Source organism: Rhinopithecus roxellana, chromosome 15 (genome assembly GCF_007565055.1).
Source record: "Rhinopithecus roxellana isolate Shanxi Qingling chromosome 15, ASM756505v1, whole genome shotgun sequence".
Classification (NCBI taxonomy): Eukaryota; Metazoa; Chordata; class Mammalia; order Primates; family Cercopithecidae; genus Rhinopithecus; species Rhinopithecus roxellana.
The window spans coordinates 44,780,810-44,788,969 of NC_044563.1; the positions used below are offsets into that span (position 1 = coordinate 44,780,810).

Sequence of the window (8,160 nt, forward strand, 5' to 3'; positions counted from 1 at the left end):
CAAAAATTAGCCAGGCGTGGTGGCACACGCCTGTAGTCCCAGCTACTCCAGAGGCTGAGGCAGGATAATTGCTTGAACTCAGGAGGCGGAAGTTGCAGTGAGCCGAGATCTTACCACTGCACTCCAGCCTGAACAACAAAGTGAGACTCCATCTCAAAACAAAAGCAAAGACAGCAAGCAAGCAAGACTTTTACATTTTAAATTTATTAGCTTGTTTGTTTTTCTTTTACTTCTTTAACTCTCCTATTAAACTTTCAGTTCCTTGCAGACGGAATCTATGCCCTATTTGTCATCGTTGTATTTTCCTTAACCACCTAGCATACTTGTGGTGGAACTAAAACATTTTGAGGTGCCAGGCTTAGTGCCTCACGCCTGTAATCCCAGCACGTTGGGAGGCCAAGGCAGGCAGACCACCTGAGGTCGGGAGTTCGAGACCAGCCTGACCAACAAGGAGAAACCCTGCCTCTACTAAAAATACAAAACTAGCTGGGTATGGTGGTGCATGCCTGTAATCGCAGCTACTCAGGAGGCTGAGGCAGGAAAATTGCTTGAACCCGGGAGGCAGAGGTTGCGTTGAGCTGAGATTGTGCCATTGCACTCCACCCTGGGCCACAAGAGCAAAACTCTGTCTCAAAAAAAAAAAAAAAAAAAAGCATTTTGAGGAAATGAATGACTGACTCCAGTATATAATTTTTTGTTTATTGCTGCAGTCTATAGTTCCTATAAATGACTATTTTATTTTATCTTATTTTATTTTATATTTTATTTGGAGACAGAGTCTCACTCTGTCTCCCAGACCAGAGTGCAGTGGCAGGTGAGCCACCACACCTGGCCTTTTTACACCTTTTTAGATATTAGGATCTGCCAGGCAGGTGCGGTGGCTCAGGTCTGTAATCCCAGCATTGTGGAAGCCCTAAACGGATGGATCGCCTAAGGTCAGGAGTTCCAGACCAGCCTGGTCAACATGGAGAAACCCCATCTCTACTAAAAATACAAAAACTAGCGGGGCATGGTGGTTCACGTCTGTAATTCCAGCTACTCTGGGGGAGGGGCGGGGGGCTGAGGCAGGAGAATAGCTTGAACCCAGAAGGCGAAGGTTGCAGCGAGCCGAGATGGCGCCATTGCATTCCAGCTTGGGGGACATAGTGAGACTCAATCTAAAAAACAAAACAAACTTAGTATGATCATAGCCTAACATCAAAAGCTTCCTCTCCTCTCAAACTACCTATGAGGATACAAAACTATCCATACGTGTCACAATTCCACAGTTGCTGCCAATTACTTTGGTTCTATGATATGTAATTGATGTAATTTACTTGGGCCTGAACACTTGAATTCATGGAAAATAGAGACATTATGATTTTCTTCTCAACGGCCTTGGCTTTCAATTATCCTTAATCATATCCTTTGTAATAAATTATCATATTTGATAGACAATACAAAAGCAAAAGAAGAGTTAGTTACTTTGTATTCTGCCTACCATTGGCTCAGATTGCAACATTTGGCCCTAAGCACAGATCTTACCCCTTTCCTTATCAGAAGCATCTGCCAAACATAGGAACAATGTCTTATTTGTTGACCATATTGTGACTCTCAATTACTCATTCTGGGATTTGCTATGTCCTCAGTGTTATTGCTATGCTGTGTGCCTGTTTTTGATGGTGAGGCACCTCTTTCGTTTCACAGTTCCTTTGAAAATCGCTGCATGACATGCAGTACCAGCATTTTATTTTACTTTGTGAAGGTTCTACTGTTTTTTTTTAAACAATACTTTTTTTTTTTTTTTTAACTCAAATACTTAAAACAATTGCAAGTACTTTAAAGTCAGGGACCATCTCTTGTATTTCTTTGTGTGACAGATGGTGCTTATAATAGGTTATCAACATAATCTTTTAAAAGAAATGCTATTGTTTGCTTTTTGCAACTGACAGTCTCACTTGCAAAACTGAGACACATTTTTGCTGTAATTCAGATAATTGATTTTTATCAAATATATTAAAATCTTCAAAACTGCAATTTCCTCCAACATTAACGCAGCCCCTTTAGTACCTATCCCAGGATCTACTATATAGGCACACTCAAACATTTGTTGGATTAGTAAAATGCAGAGATTATATATACTTACATAGTTAAACCTCTATAGACAGCGCTTCACAGTGACTTTCTTATTTGAAGACTCAAATAATGGGCCCTATATTTTTTCCGTCTCTAAAGTTTTCAATATCTGTTTTCCCAAAGTCTTAAGTCTAAACATGCTCATCAGTCATATTCTTGCACATTACAAACACTACAAATTCTAAGATGATGCAGATACTTTTTATCAAGGATCTTGTCACTTTCACAGGACAACTCAGTATCCTATTATAGTTAGAATCAAGTCCAAAGGCAGAGGTTTTTCCTTATTAAGATTACTTTGTGGCCAGGCGCGGTGGCTCACGCCTGTAATCCCAACACTTTGGGAGGCCGAGGCGGGTGGATCACGAGGTCAGAAGATCAAGACCATCCTGGCTAACACGGTGAAACCCCGTCTCTAATAAAAATACAAAAAAATTAGCTGGGTGCAGTGGCGGGCGCCTGTAGTCCCAGCTACTTGGGAGGCTGAGGCAGGAAAATGGTGTGAACCCTGGAAGCGGAGCTTGCAGTGAGCTGAGATCGCACCACTGCACTCCAGCCTGGGCAACAGAGCCAGACTCCGTCTCAAAAAAAAAAAAAAAAGATTACTTTGTAAAAGACAAACTAATGTGCAAGAATTTATTTGATGATCTGCTTTTAATAGAATAAGACATAATAATAGTTGAAGACTTCCTTGCTTACAAAATCTCTATGGATTAGTTTGTAATCCCTTTTGGAAATATATTTTCCACGTGGTCTGATGGACAAAGTCATCTGTTATATGCACTCAAAATAATGCATATTTCCTTTTTTTTTTTTTTTCTGATATGGAATCTTGCTCTTTTGCCCAGGCTGGAGTGCAGTGGCACGATCTTGGCTCACTGCAACCTCTGCCTCCCGATTCTCCTGCCTCAGTCTCCTGAGTAGCTGGGATTACAGGTACACGCCACCATGCCTGGCTAAATTTTGTATTTTTTTTTTACTAGAGACGGGGTTTCACCATGTTGGCCAGGCTATTCTCGAACTCCTGACCTTGTGATCTGCCTGCCTCAGCCTCTCAAAGTGCTGGAGTTACAGGCATGAGGCACCGCATCCGGCCAATATTGCACATTTTCTATCTGGTTTTTAAAATATTATCATCCAGATTCTTTGTATTTTGTGCCTATTCTCATGTTTGAAGATTTACCTCCTTAAAATACTACATTCCATATACTTTTAGTCTGACTATAAATTAGCAATATTTTTAGAAGTCATTTTGGCAGGATCTATAAACATTTTACTTTTTTTTTTTTTTTTTTTTTTTTGGAGAGATGGGGGTCTCCCCATCTTGCCCAGGCTGGTCTCAAACTCCTGGGCTAAAGCAGTCCTCTTGCCTCAGCATCCAAAAGTGCTGGGGTTACAGGAGTGAGCCACTGCACCCAGCCCTATCAGCACTTTCAATGTCTCTATCCTGTGATCCAACAATTACACTTCTAGGCCTCTATCCTATAGAAATACTAACAAAAAACTTAGTCATGCATTATTTATAAGAGCAAAAAATATTTAAAATAATCTAAACGTTCATGTTAAATAGACATGTATAAACTTATGATATATTTATATCATGGAATGCAGATAGCAAAAAGGATAAGGTAGATCTGCACATGCCAATATTGAAGAATATTTATGATATTCAATTGGGAATAAGGAGAAAGAGAGCACAAAGTATTTTACATAGAGTGAGCTCACTGTTTAAAGAATAAAAGATACTGGGTGTGTGTATATATTTGTATATATGTTTATGTAGTCATTTAAAAAGGTGTAGGAGAATATACAAAAAATAAAGGGGTCAGGTGCTGTGGCTCCTGCGTGTAATCCCAGCACTTTGGGAGGCCGAGGCGGGCAGATCAACTGAGGTTGGGAGTTCGCGACCAACCTGACCAACATGGAGAAACCGCGTCCCTACTAAAAATACAAAATTAGCGGGGCCTGGTGGTGCATGCCTGTAATCCCAGCTACTTGGGAGGCTGAGGCAGGAGAATCGCTTGAACCCAGGAGGGGGAGGTTGTGGTGAGCCGAGATCACGCCATTGCACTCCAACCTGGGCAATAAGAGCGAAACTCCATCTCAAAACAACAAACAAACAAACAAACAAACAAAAACAAAGGGATAGGCAGAGCCCTTTCACCTTTTACTTTATATATATATACTAATATATTATTTAATTTTTTTCCAACTAGTATGCATTATTCTTACATTCCAATACTTCGTTCTAAAGAAATTTTTCTTTTGTTAGAGTTTATTTTTAGGTAATGAGTATTAAATGTTCTGAATATATCATTATTTTGCCTTCATTCTACTGCAACCTAATGACAATTTTGTTATCCAAAGAATTATAGGCCGGGCACAGTGGCTCACACCTGTAATCCCAGCACTTTGGGAGGCCAAGGCGGGTGGATCAACTGAAGTCAGGAGTTCAAGATCAGCCTGGCCAAAATGGCAAAACCCCATCTCTACTAAAAGTACAAAAAATTAGCTAGTCATAGAGGTGCTCACCTGTAATCCCAGCTACTTGGGAGGCTGAGGCAGGAGAATCACTTGAACCCAGGAGGCGGAGGTTGCAGTGAGCCGAGACCACTCCACTGCACTCCAGCCTGAGCAACAAGAGTGAAACTTTGTCTCAAAAAAAAAGAAAAAACAATGATAGATTCCGAGTAAATTTCCCCTCAGAGGTGTTCACAATATTCTCTGATGGTTGTTTGTATTTCAGTGAAGTCAGTGGTAATAGCCCCTTTGTTGTTTCTGATTGTGTTTATTTGAATCTTCTCTCTTTTCTTCTTGATTAGTCTAGCTAGCAATCTATCTATTTTATTTTATTTTATTTTTTTCAAAAAACCAGCTCCTGAATTCACTGACTTTTTGAATGTTTTTTTGTGTCTCAACCTCCTTCAGTTCAGCTCTGATTTTGGTTACTTTTTGTCTTCTGCTAACTTTGGGATTTGTTTGCTCTTAGTGCTCTAGTTCTTTTAGTTGTTATATTAGGTTGTTAACTTGAGATCTGTCTTTTTGATGTGGGCATATAGTGCTATAAATTTCCCTCTTAACACTGCTTTAGCTGTGTGTCCCAGAGATTCTGGTATGTTGTATCTTTGTTCTCATTAGTTTGAAAGAACTTCCTGACTTCTGCTTTAATTTCATTATTTACCCAAAAGTCATTGAGGAGCAGGTTATTCAATTTCCATGTAATTTTATGGTTTTGAGTGAATTTTTTTCCCTAAAATTCCTGGTTTAATAAGGATTTGTTTATTTTGAGGAAAAAAGGTCCCAAACATCAGGTTGTTCACAAAAATAATCTACAGTATCAACTTTAGAGAACAAATCATAAGACAATAACACTATATTTCTGGAGGATGCATTTGACATGCCAATTCTCATTCACAGAAATACATTGTTACATTTGTGTTGAACTGCCCTACACAGCACACTTATGTGGGGGTGTAACACACATACTTCTAAGTCAAAGCTTCTTTCAGGAGCTACTCAACTCCTGAGATTGCTTTTACAGTTAGGGAAGCATTTACTGAACTTACGTATGAATAAAAAGAACTGTACTCCCTGCATAACAAGAGATTATTTTGGAGACAGTTGATAAAACTCATACATCCTTTTTATTGTTAAGTCACAAACAGGTATCAAAATTAAAAGCAAAAATTACAGGGTAAGACTTAATAAAACTACCAGGAGCATCATAGGAAGTGAAAATGGGACTAGGAGCAGGGCAGTAAGAATTAATGAACAGAACAAGGACAAGGATTTGGAGAACAGTGAGCATGTGCTGAAGATACTAGGGGAGAGGATCTGGTGAAAATTTTGATCTTAGAGAAGCACCTAGGTAAATAAATAATGGGATAAGATTTCCAGACCTCACCATGTGCTTAAGAATCATCCTCGCCAGGCGCGGTGGCTCACGCCTGCGATCCCAGCACTTTGGGAGGCCAAGGCGGGCAGATCACGAGGTCAGGAGATCGAGACCATCCTGGTTAACACTGTGAAACTCCGTCTCTACTAAAAATACAAAAAATTAGCCAGGCTTGGTGGCGGGTGCCTGTAGTCCCAGCTACTTGGGAGGCTGAGGCAGGAGAATGGTGTGAACCTGGGAGGCGGAGCTTGCAGTGAGCTGAGATCACGCCATTGCACTCCAGCCTGGACAACAGAGCAAGACTCCGTCTCAAAAAAAAAAGGAATCATCCTCACCATTGGCGCTGTCTCTGTCATCTTCTCCTTCCTCAGCCTCTTTCTCATCATCCTTGATCAACTCCAGCTGGTCATCCCCCATCTTCAATATCATCATCATCTAGTAGGTTCCCCTTTCAGGAGAGTCATCTGTACCCCCCCTCAGAAACCATCTTCACATTAGTCTCATCTCTCTTCATGGAACTGATGCTCTGCTCCTCTTCTGCCTTATTCCTCATCTCTACTGCTTGTTTGCTCTGTTCCTTTTCAATTTTTTCCAGGAGATAATCCACCTTTTGTTTTATCTGTTTCAATTCCTTCTTTATGGCCTGAAGACCATCTCCTTTCCCCACTATTCACTCTTAGAATGGAAACTACTTTTGGCCCTTCTTTCTTTTCTTTTCCTTTTTTTCTTTTTTCTTTTTTTTTTTTTGAGACAGAGTCTCACTCTGTTGCCCAGGCTGGAGTGTGCAGTGGTGTGATCTCGGCTCACTGCAACCTCTGCCTCCTGGGTTCAAGTGATTCTCCTGCCTCAGCCTCCTGAGTAGCTGGGATTACAGGCATGTGCCACCACACCTAGCTAACTTTTGTATTTTTAGTAGAGATGGGGGTTTCACCATGTTGGTCAGGATGGTCTCGAGCTCCTGACCTCATGATCCACCCACTTTGGCCTCCCAAAGTGGTGGGATTACAGGTGTGAGCCACCGCACCCAGCCACATTTGCCCCTTCTTGAGGTGTTTCCTGATACACAGTGGTGTTTCGATGGTACTACAGCCCGAGCAATAGGAGAAAAAGGAGGAACATGTGCTGGGTAACTGTACGTCCTGTCATAATAATCCCACTGAAAGTCATAGTCCAAATCAAAAGAGGAGCCATATATCTCTGCTACAGATCATTTCACACCTGCTTTCCTAGGTTCACTTTTGGCTCTGCAGCCAGGATAACATCTAAAACCTGGCCAGCAATCATTCTGCCATTCTCTCCTGCTACAGCAGCCTGGGCATATCTCTCATTAACATACTGAACAAAGGCAAAGTTCTTATGAACCGAGGAACCCACAATTTTGCCATACTTCGAAAAGACTGCCTCCACATCAGACTTCTTGACCGCAAGAGTGTTGAGATTCCCAAAGAACACACAGGAGTTCATGGAGCAGGGATCTGTCTTGTTGGTAAGATTGCTGGCCATTGTGTTTGATAATAAGACTTCTCACAAAGCTGAAAACAGGATGGGACGGGAGAAAAGGTTTGATTCTGAGTCTCCTACTCCTGGATTCTATGTAGAGACAGCTAACTGCTGCTTGAGGTTGGCAGCAATAGGCCACAACAACTCAGTCTTCATCTCTTCACAAAATGCTGAGTGAATTTCTTAGTCTTGATTTCTAATTGTTCGTTCTGTGGTCCAAAAGATTGTTTATTATGATTTCAGTTCTTTAGCATTTGCTGAGGAGTGTTTTATTTCAAATTATATAATCGATTTTTGAGTATGTGCCATGTGACAATGAGAATAATGCATATTCTATTGTTTTGGTGTAGAGAGTTATGTAGATATCTATCAGGTTCATTTGATCCAGTGCTCAGTTAAGGTCCTGAATATATTTATTAATTTTCTGTCTTGGTGATCTAATCTTGTCAGTGGGGTGTTAACATTTCCCACTATTACTGTGTGGGAGTCTAAGTCTCTTTGAAGATCTCTAAGAACTCCCTTTATTAATCTGGGTGATCCTGTGTTAGGTGCATGTATATTCAGATAGTTAGATTTTCTTGTTAAATTGAACTCTTTACCATTATGTAGTGCCCTTGTCTTTTGTTAACTTTCTCGGGTTAAAATCTGTT

At 40.7% G+C, this 8,160-nt stretch overlaps 1 pseudogene; it reads right to left on the reverse strand.

Annotated features, from left to right (window-relative positions):
- Nucleotides 1–6,319: 6,319 nt before the first annotated feature.
- LOC104656424 lies at nt 6,320–7,513 on the reverse strand (annotated as a pseudogene).
- Nucleotides 7,514–8,160: the final 647 nt, after the last annotated feature.